This window comes from Vidua macroura, chromosome 3, assembly GCF_024509145.1.
Source record: "Vidua macroura isolate BioBank_ID:100142 chromosome 3, ASM2450914v1, whole genome shotgun sequence".
Taxonomy (NCBI): Eukaryota; Metazoa; Chordata; class Aves; order Passeriformes; family Viduidae; genus Vidua; species Vidua macroura.
In genome coordinates, this window is record NC_071573.1 from 37653506 (window position 1) to 37664849 (window position 11344).

The 11344-nt window shown below is 38.9% G+C and overlaps 1 long non-coding RNA gene across 1 annotated transcript; it reads right to left on the bottom strand.

Moving 5' to 3' along the window:
* Positions 1-394: 394 nt before the first annotated feature.
* On the bottom strand, positions 395-11290 carry LOC128805584 (uncharacterized). Its single transcript, XR_008436488.1, has 3 exons — positions 11086-11290; positions 7429-7559; positions 395-442 (listed from the first exon to the last, which is right to left on the bottom strand). It is a non-coding gene; the product is annotated as an uncharacterized LOC128805584 (long non-coding RNA).
* Between the last annotated feature and the right edge of the window lie 54 nt (positions 11291-11344).

Genomic DNA, 11344 nt, shown 5'->3' on the forward strand with positions numbered 1-11344 from the left:
ACTTCTCCAGATGGCTCAATCATTTGGAGTTAATTCAGACACTTCTGCCTGGGTTAATAATATGGTCACTGTGCTGAAACAACAAACAAACTTACAAGAGCTTTAGAGATAAGAAAGACAGGAATAAAGCAAACAACCTACAGTGGCTCCCAAGAACAGGAGGTAAAGGGATGACATTTAGACTCCCAAACACAAGAGAGCTTTCAGTTTGGGCTATCAGCCAAGGAGCCTGGCAAGTCTAACTCTACACGGAATTTATTCCTTCAGCTCTTTTCAGAAGAGGTTTTCAAGAATTAGCATTTTTCACAATTCCATCCTCATCTGATCTTTAGGAGTATCTTGTTGTAGACATTGAAGGGTATGGACAGCATGGAATCAAGTAATTACTACTCACCTGCTGGGCAGTGAGGAAGTTCAGCTCCCAGATCAGAATGTGGAATTTCTGTAGGGGAAAGAAGATTAGACTCAACAGAAATGCACTTTTTGTTCAGCCTGGAGGAATTTGGCTATACAGAAGAAAATAGTGAAAGAACACTGGACTTGACTTGTACAAATGGATCTAAGTGTGTGCATGGAATACTTGAACATATTCATCTATGACTTCTTATGGTTCAGCACTTCCTTTATACAGTACATAATGACAGCAGGTTGAACAGCAGAAGGAAAATCTTTGGAATGCAGAAGACACAATTCTGCAGGTACTGGAATGTTTTAAGATCAAGCATCATTTGCAATCTCACTTGCAATGGACTATTTGAATATTTACTGACATGTGCTTGTAACCCTAAAAAATGTTACAGAATGCTCAAACTTCTTTTAGTTAAGAAAGTCTCTTGTATAATGCCTAAGAAATCAGTATTATTTTAAAATAAAAATATCTCATATGTAAATGATGTTTTGACAAATCCTGCTCTCCTTGCTGAAAATTTATTGTGTATTAACCCCCCTGTTTTGAAAAATTGGTGAATTATTGTGCTTTTCTCTCTATCACTATCACTGCCATTTTTAAACACATTAACTGAGATTTGAATGTTACAGTCTTGGCAGGAATTTTCACTGCTGGGAATGTTGCCTTTGCTTTAGCTGCCTTAGAATTACGAATACAAGGTCAATATGAAAACAATTTTCTTTAAAAATAATCCTTCCTTACAAACAGCTCACACATATTATTGAGCAGTACAACATAACTCTAACATTGCACGATTTCATCAGAAAAGTCAAGCTTTCAATAGCTTCAAGGCCATGTAGTTTGAAAAAGAAAATTTCAAAGACCACCCCTAAATCCTAATCTTTCTATATGCCTGCACTCTTAGCAAAGTTCTTCCCTAATTTCTTTGTGATCTGTCATGATTTAATTAGAAAAATCTTTTAAAAACCCTTTTTTTTTTTTTTTTTTTACTGCAGTAGTACAACATCTGCATTTTCAGCAGTATGCTGTTTAATCACATTGGGCTATAAAGTGAAATTCTTACTACTGAGCGTAATATCTTGTAGAACCATGTGTTTGGTCTTTTAGTGTCCCTGACTCATCATCTTATATTCTTTCATCAACATTTTAATAGCCACTCTTAAAAATGTAATTTGATGGATAATTCTCTAAACCTGTTTCAGTTTTGTTGTTTCTTAAAAAAGTTATGTCCCTGCACATGTTTTCTTTCTGTGATTACTGCACCTGAAACTAATTTCAAGCACTCAAAGACAGACTTAAGTCCAGGGCCAGCATAAGCTCATAAGTTGATAGAGCTATGCCAGGTTATGGCATAAATTCTGATTCTCAGGTAGGATAGTTTTGTCAGTGTCAAGTATTTCACTTTTAGCTCTAAGATTTGTATCTATAGTATATGTTTAATATTATGTACCTAGCATATGGTATGTAGTGTCATCTGAGTGTGAACAACTGAATTCTGGTTTAAGCCTGTGTTCGATCCCTATGTGCTTTATCCACAGCTCTTGCTGTTTCTGTCTCTGTTCCCTCTTAGTCTAAGCCAGTAAGTCTAAAAAGGGGGATATTTATTCTTTTAGTCTCAATTCACAAGTAGCTGTCACAGAAACCAGAGTACTAGACTGATTAGGAAAGCCTAGAAGAGTATCACTGCCATATTCATCCTTTGACAGAGTTTGTCTTGTCTTTAAAGTTTTTTGGTTTTTTTTTTTTAACCCTATGAAATAAGGAAATTTAAACTACTCCACTGCATAAGGTTTAAAAAAAACAAACCAAACAAAAATGCCCTCAAATCAAAACCCTGGACTGAATAAAAATCTTTAAGTTCTCTGTGATTGTTAAGCAAATTCCAGAAAGTTAAATAACTTGAAAAAAACAGAGAAAAGAAGGTATAAGTGCTAAATATCTGAAGGGGAGTCTACACCTAAAACTTGGAGACATACTCTGAGTTCTGATTTGGAAAATGACTGTGCATTACGGAAGCCATATGTGCCTGCTCAGGTTTTTTAACCACATGCTGCAGAGTGGCCAAGAAATGAGTGTATTTTTTACCTCTGTGTTTAAGAAACACAACCCAAACTGTATACAGGTTTCTATCAGATATTTAATGCTGCATCAGAGAACTACTATGTTTCTATAATGGAATGACTAGGAGGAGAAAAAAATAAATCAATATTTTGTCCTTATTTTCACGTGGTGCTGCTGGAATCCTCATGTCTTGCCATGCCCACCTTGTGCTTCCTTAAGCAAAATCTTTAAAGTCCTTTTGTCCTTAAAGCAGTGTTGGACTGGGTGTATGCTTTTGACCCACAAGTGATAATTAGGAAGCCTTGTTCCAAAGGTGGAAGGACTCTGTATTGCAACTTATATTACTAGTTAATTCTTTAAAAAGTAATGATCAGAGCCATTGTCTGAACTCATTTTCATTACACATGAGCAAATCTGGAATAAAGTTACTGCAGTCAGGTTAAAGTCAATGAACTAGATCAGATTTATACTGGCTCGACTGAGATCATAAATTGGTCCTGTAATTGGACCTTTGGTTTTAAATAAAACATTTGCAATTGGCTGTTCTGCCCAGGGAACAGACAACTGTATCTTGAGAGAGTTCTGAACCTATTAGAATTAGTTGGGAGAGAGTGACTAGATGATGAACATCAACTTCCATAAAAGAGAGAGAAGTAAAACTGCAAATACAGAAGTGCTGAATTTGAAGTAGATTATCCTTAAACTTACATCTGCATTAGCAGAGAAGGAGAAAATGTGAAGTTAAAGTAAAATATGTGGTGAGGAGGGTGTGATATCCGTGGCACTTTTTTTTTTTTTTTTTTTTAAGAAAGCTGTAGCTGGATTTAAAAGACTGACTGGACATTTGCAGCTGGAGTGCATTAGATGCATTTCAGCATTTTCCACTTGAGTTTAATCCAAAAGGAATTTGGTTCATGTGGTTCAATACCACATCATGATGTGAAACAAAGCACAGAACATGAGGACAATCGGAGATTCACTTCAAAAGCACAATGCTTATCTGAACTAAAATGAGAAGAACTGCCAGGTACAGAAAGCTATTTGTAGGCTTTGCTGAAGATTGTTTGTACTCTCAGTGGAAACTCTCTTACAAAAAGGCCCTGAGTGAATCCTCATTGTTCTTTAGAAGAAGAAAACATGGCAAGAAGGCCTGCAAATCAATTCCTTGAAACAAAAAGGTAAAATTATCTTGTCAAGATCAAACTATCCTTTCTGGGTTTCACCCAGCTAATATAAGAATGTTGTATAAGGCATCTTTTAGGATTGAATTTCTCCTAAAAGGAATTATTCAGAAAAGAAGGAGGACGTACTGAGATAATATTAACTCTCCTGCTGACTTTTAAGAGAACGTATAAATTGCAGGGTAGCTACTTTTAGCCCAAACCAGCTGACCTGGCAAGGTTAAGGGCTTGAAATACAGCTTTTGCTCCCTTTTACAGAACACCTTCCATGGTCAGTGCAGATGAAATCCTGAGTGTTGATGGCCCCTTTAAACCCTTTCCACAACTAGGTGTCTTATAAGTCAGCTTGCAGAAGAATCCCATGTGACTTGATAACAGAGCCTCTTCAGGGCAAGGCAGGAGCTGAGGAATCCTTCAAATAAGGCTTGATAGTGAGGATGCTCACACAGTGATAGATGCCTTGCTTATGCACCTGCAGCAGTCACCTCAGCTCTGGATTTGTGCTTCCAGAGCTTTTCTGGAAAAGGCAATGTGATCTGCTTCAGTGCAGCTTTTCATGAATGAGGCATCTGTGTCTGTCTGTCTGTCTGTCTGTCTGTCCATGGCCTGAGATATGGGCGCCAATCTGGGAGTTAACTGTGCACTGCAGAGACACCCCAAAGGGAATTAGTTCTTTTGTTTAAGAATAAACTGACTGCTGCTTGGACATGTGGTTCCTTCAAGACAAAAAGGCAAGTAACTGGGTTCCATTTAGAAAAATGATTTTAATGAACAGGAAAATGGCATTTAATCTTTTGGTGCATCCTGCATTTTATGAGCAAATTTCATGGGAAACTGTGTAAATGGAACATAATTATTTTTAAAATAGAATCCTTTGTTATTAGCTGCATAACTGTCATGTGTACATAAAGCACCCTGCTGTACAGACAAAAGACTGGAAAAGTTTCCTGGAGAGTTACTGCTATTGAAAGAATAAAAATTGAAGCAGTGGGATGAACTTTTGGTTCACAGACTCAAATACTGAATGTTAAACCTGGCTGAGAGAAAATCACTTTATTCTGATAACCGGATTAGTTAGAACAAAAATAGAGAAAATTAAGAACTGAAGAGCAGAAAATTAAGGTGGGATGCAATTTAAAGAGTAAGTAGATGATGTAGGCTTTCATTTTCATCCCCCCTAGTGTCCAGCTAATTAAAATTACAATCAAAATGAAAGTCTAAACTTGTAAATATCTTTAGCTAATGATTTTGTCTTTTTAATCATCTTCACATTCAAAGACTTTATTTTATTCATTTAGAGCTTTACAATAAAATGAAATTGTTTTCCTCTAGTAAAATCCTTTTAATTTTCATTATCTGTTTCTTTTTACATCATACATTATGTATTTTCCTCTTTTCTTTCTAATTTCTGCACAGTATTCTCTACTCTTATGGTCTGTGCTCCTCTTAGGCATTTACTTAAAACTGTTATAAAGTTAAATGGAATAAAGTGCTATAATATAAACTTCTTGCTTAGTGCAAAATCCCTGGAGTTGCATCTTGTGGCTCACAAATTGATCTAGGCAAATAGCAACTTTCTTCATAAGGTGCATTTACAATGAAATTTTAAGCTACTGATCACATAATACTTATAGTTCTGTCTAAATTTAAAATTGTATCTCCTTTGTTTCTAAGACAAATAATGGAGTTGCCCCAATTTATCAACTGCTATTTGTGGATAATGGTTGGGTTTTTTCTGTGACTTGTTAGGTCCTTTTTGGTTTTCATGCTTATTTCACTGTGATATTTTCAAAATAACATATTTAGTTTTGCTTCAAAATTTGTTTTTATTATGCAAGTTTTCTGAAGTGCGCTAAAGAAACCTTGAAACTGCTGCTTGGTGATACAGTTCTGTCTTAATGACTTCCCTCATTTTGGATAATAGGAATTTCATTTTATTTTGCTGGACAACATTGATTTAAAATGGGCACTAGGGTTGTAACTTAGTCATACCAAAGTACTTCAACACCATACAGATACATTCATTTTGTAAACTGGCTCATTTCAACCTCATGCAACCTTGCATGATCCAGCTACACTGTAAAATCTGAGGATTCTGCACTGGATTCTGGGTGTCAGCCTGGATTCTGAACTATGCTGGAGATGTGGGTTTGTATTTTGTGTATTGTAGTTAGAAAATCCCACAAAAAGGCAGTGCCAACACCCAGGTGAAACACCAGAAGTTCAAAATACTCAGATTTGGTAGCTGCTGATGGAGAGAAATGCAGTGTGAATGCATCTAAAGGTGCTCAACCTTTAGCTTTACAGAAAGGCGTTTCTCATCTGTAATGACTCTTCTGGATGCTTCAAGCCATAACTCTATAGGAGATTCATGGGTGGGTTTGCAATTTTTAACCTACCTTTTTTGACTTACCTGAGAAGATCTACACATCAGTCATCACCCAGGTATCTGAATTATCTTCACGTAAAACCTATTAGGAGCACAACAGACTAAAAACTGTCATAAACTGTCTGACATCTGACATGTTTTAGATGTTATAAGACTTCTAGCTGGAAGAAAACATTTTGATTTGTTGATCTTTACTTTGCTTTTCTTGGCCATTAATGGCCAAGATAATGATCAGTTGCAAGATAATGATCAGTTTTATACCAGTGCACATATACAGATCTCTCCTGAAATAGTCCTATTTTACACTGGTAAAAGCAAGGCCAGATTTTGGCCCAGCATGTTTTGGAATCTCTAACAACACACAGCCCCTGCTTCTGAAAGGCAACTTTCATCTGGCTGCCTGGAAGATCTCCAAGAGCTTGTGCTCTGCAAGGTTTGAAAGGGATTAACTGCATACTCTTGTGCCTTTAGAATCAATATAACATATGGATTGGCCTCATCTTCCTGAGCTGCCACTGACTGCAAAGGGAGTATTTGTACAATTGGGGAAGATGTAATTGGGCTTAAAGGCTCTGTGTTTTTTATGTGCAGAGTTAATTTATGTGAATGCATTAATGTTCATACATCAGTCATTTTGCTGGGTCATCTGCCAAAAAGAGTGCCAAGACTTTGCCTATATATACAAAGATGAATGTGAGCTTTGAGAGCCCTCTAGTCCCAAGACATTTTTAAAATAGCCAATGCTTACTTAATCATTTTATACTGTTAATAGATCAATCACTGCTCTTGGTTTGGATATGATATTAAAGTTCTTTAAATACAGAAGAATAATTGCATTCAAAATCATCAGAACAGAGGTGTTTGCTGCTTAGACACTTCTGTGAACAGCTGCACTGCTTTGTACTGAGGTGTTTTATGGGAGAGGTGTCCAGAGTCCCTGAGTTTGTGAGCTGTTAATGATGAAAAATGTTTTAAAATAGCCAGAAATAAAAGTAGAGTGTAAGACAACTCTATGCAAATAGAATCACAGAATGGTTTGGGTTGGAAGGGACCTTAAATACCATCTAGTTCCAAAACCTGTCATTAGTAGGCACACCTTCCACTATCTCAGGTTGTTCCAAGCCTTGTCCAACCTGGCCTTGAACAATTCGAGGGGTGGGGCAGCCACAGCTTCTCTGGGCAACCTATGCCTGGGCCTCATTACCCTCACAGGGAATAATTTCTTCCTAACACCTAATCTAAACCTCCTCTGTCTCACTTCGAAGCCATTCTCCCTTGTCCTGTCACTCCAGGGATAAGCAAAGGAGGAAGTGTCTGTGGAAACTGTGCCAGTAAGAGACTGTGGCCTGGGAGGATGGTGGTAGAAGGGGAAGCCTGGTGGTTCTCACCTGTGTGCTCTTCCACTGTCTGATCTAACATCTTGCTTCCAAAAAGGATGGTTTGCCTTGTGGTTGTGCCCTCCTGATGCTTTCTTCATGTCATCTCTAGTGCCTCTGTCAGCTTCAGCAAACCAGGCCAGCTTAAAAAGAATTAAAAAAAACACATTAGCTTTTGGTCAGTGACCAAACTGGCCCATTGTGACAGGGTGTTGACAATCAATGACAAGGGCATTGATTGGGAACCAGAGCTGGCATAAGGGAGAAGAGGCTGCAGGGCCAGGAATGCCAGGAACAGGGGAAGGGGAGAGCACAACGGTCCTTGACAGCAGCAAGGAGCCTTTCAGGGGGAGCAAAAGTCCAATAAAACCCTTTCCAGGTAACAACCGTGGTTTGCTGCTTTAGTCACAGAAAATTTCAGTGAGTCACAAAAATGGCTGTTGGTGAGTCAGAGGTGTGCTTTAAAACAGTGGAAAACTGAAGAGAGGAATACTTCTTCACTAGCTGAGGACAAGGCTGGAGTGTTGGGTTTTTTTTTTATCTAAGACTTCGGTTAAGTTTCAGTGGTTTTCTATATGCACAACTTCGTAGCTTTTAGACACAAGGAAGAAACTTACCTTTATTTTAAAAAACCTACAACTACACAATACTCAAAGTACTCTTTTGGTGTATTTAATTATGAGTTCTAACATATTATTTTACCTTTAAGAATTAATAAAGGCTGGAATTTTTAAACTAGGGTCTATAGTGCACTGTGGAGAGGCCTGGGAAGTTGTTCTCTGTTTTTTAGGTCTGCTTAAAAGATAAAGCCACGCTAGAAAAAGATTGTTTGTAGGAAAATATATTAAATCCTGTTTATAACACCAGATTGTGGGACTGCTAGGTAGATGAGGAATCACCTCAGGGGAGAGGTGCTGCTCTCTGAAATAGAGATGCTTTGTATCAAAAAATAATCTAAACTAGAAAAGTTTGAGAACACTTGATCGATGGCTTTTTGCTCTTAGTAACATTGACCTTCAGTGGCTTGAAATACTATTGTAATTTTTCAATTTACTATTCTAAAATCCAGATTTCATAAACATATTATTATATTTACATTATGATTACTTATTGCGTCCAAGGTCTACAATGCTTTCCTGTAACATCTAAATGGAAATGGGATTAGGATGAGATTCTGTCACTCAGGGGAAAAGGTGGGGATGTGTACATAAAAGGTCATTTCTTAGGGGTGAGATGAATAAAATGACACTGAGTTATGAAAAAGGACAGCAATAACAGTATTAGCCATTTTGCATGGGTTTAAATGGATTGGTTTTTGTTGGAGACACTAATGCTGGAGAACAATGCACTGTTGTTTCTTGCCTTTCATAACATCCTTAAATAAAAAAAAATCAGCTCTTAAAAAAGCCACATTATTTCAATGTGGTTCCATGTGCATTCTGACTGATGAATGCACTTTCTTTCTGACTGTTTGTGGGATGACTTAACTAAAAAAATTTAGCCCAGAAATTGGTGCTTTCAAGTGTTTGCTCTGTACACTGCTTATTTTGCCACTGGAGCCATGATTTTATTGATGCCTTAACTGGCTGAATATGATATTTGAATGGACAAGTAATTAATAACATACTCCATTATGATTCTTCTGTCAAACAATAATTATAATTAAATTGGTATATGTGGCCTGTGGCTGAAAGATCAGATCAGTGCTCCTTTCTCTTGAGGAGCAGAACTGTCCAACTTCTCACTGATCTTGTTTTTCAAATTTTCTGCTTTAAAAATGCTGGTCTGTGTGCCAGCTCAAAGTAACATGATGCTTCAAGTAATTGCATTTTTTTTTAACAAAGTTTCCAACTGTGCAGTGTAAGATAATGACCCCAGTAGTAAAATATTTTATGCTTCTGATCTTACGGTATTTTTATTTAGATACATTACTGCATAAGTGCACTTGGCTAAAGGGACTTGACATTTTTTTTAAAGCCAGAGACTCAGATAAGCATGGCCAAAAAAAGAAGAAAAAAAACCCTGCCTTCAGTTTTGCACTTGATGCAATTAAGAAATGATTGGTGGACCTGCTAAAGAACAGAGCTACTTCACAATTAAATAAGGTAATTTCTAGTGCAATGCATAGTGAGAGAAAACAGCTCAAGAGGAGAAATGTTTTGGTCAAAATTAAATTAATAGATAACACAAGGGATACAAATTGCTATGAAACACTGGATTAACTGCTCATGGTGAGCCATGCTGGGTAGTGAAATGCACAGGAACAGCTTCAGGGGAGCACACTACGGAAGGGCTGAACACCATGGTATTTTAAACCTGATCATGTGTATGTTTAGAAAATGTTTCTTGCCTTGGTAACAATCTTGCATTGTCCAAGGTTTTCCAGAGCAGAAAAGGGTGAGTAAAGCAACATTCTTTCTTTCTCAGATACACTGATAGTTTGCTGGAAAACTGGAAATCACCAGTGACACTCCAAGGTACAAAAAAACGTTAAACAGTGGCAAGAATAGATATTTAGTAGCAAATCCTCCTGAAAATCTTACCATGATGAGTTTACCTGTCAAATCTTGGGACTCTTTCACCTATCTATTGTCTCCTAGTGCATTCTATATTATATTTCCAATAGCCTCTACAACAACATAAAGCTGCAAAGGGTTGCACTGCTTTTGACTCTTCTATTTCCATGCAATCTCTGTGAATGGGTCTCCCAAGCTAAGGGAACAGGATTTAGCTGCAGTTGTAAACATTTGTGCAATTTTCTTAATTTCTCTTTCAATCCACCTCCTGTCCCACACAGGTAACAGTTGCTTGTGCCACACACCTCTTAGGTGACTGTGGTAAGTCACCTATCTCTTCATAAAACTATATTTTCTTGCTCAAATATATCTAATTAGACAAAAAGCAGTGTTTTCTTACTTAAACATGCCTATTTGGGTGGAAATTGGATGCTCAGCCTCAGTGATGTGCAAAGTTTCAATGCCTTGCAAAACACACACAAAATACCCTAAAGTTTTAAGCTTCTCTCCTTGGGCTTTCCCACATACTGTGGCTGCCAGGTCTGGCAGCAACCTACCCAGAAAAGAGAGGAAGGTTTTTATTCCAGCACCTGTGTGAGAGGGCAGAAGAGCTATTATGACCCTAAAAGTGTTATGGTAGGAGACATTGACCCCTAGAAAAGAATGCATAAATCGAGTAACCCCTTGCCCTGGTGGAATGAAAATCTCCATGACACAGTCAGCTGACTACTATGAGCCTTGCTTAATAGTTATCCTTACTCAACAGCTAGTCCTTACTTAATCCAGCCCCCTCAGGATGTGCTAAATAGCGAGGAAACCCCGGCTCTACTCTAGGGAAGCCGTGCTCCTTCAGCACTCTGCAAAAGATGCTCCTCAAAGTAGCAGGACCCCCTCCTTGCTCTGAGAGAAAACAGTGATGATCCTCAGGAGCTCTGGACGCCGCAGGGGCTCTCCCTCAATGTTTCCCGCCTTCGAGACGCGCCTCCCCTGAGGGTGTGCATCCCTCAGCGCGGTGCGCTTCTTCCCTCAGGTGTTCGCCTCTCCTCAGGTGCGCTCCCCTCAGTGGCACGCACCTCGCCCCTCGAATGTGTTCCTTCCCTCAGGTGCGCTTCCCTCTCCTCAGGTGTACTCCCCTCAGCGACACAAACCTCACCTCAGGTGTGCTCCACCCTCAGGTACGCTCCTCCCTCCTCAACTGTGCTCCCCTCAGCGACACAACCCTCCTCTCAGGTGTACTCCCCACTCAGGTGTGCTTCTCTCCTCAGGTGCTTTCCTCTCAGCTGCGCTCCTCCCCTCAGTGACACGCTTGTCCCCTCAGCTGCGCTCCTCTCCTCGGGTGCCCGCCCCTTAGCGGCACGCTCCTGTCCTCAGGTGCGTGCCCGCCTCAAGCGTCGCGCGCCGTCCCTCACGAG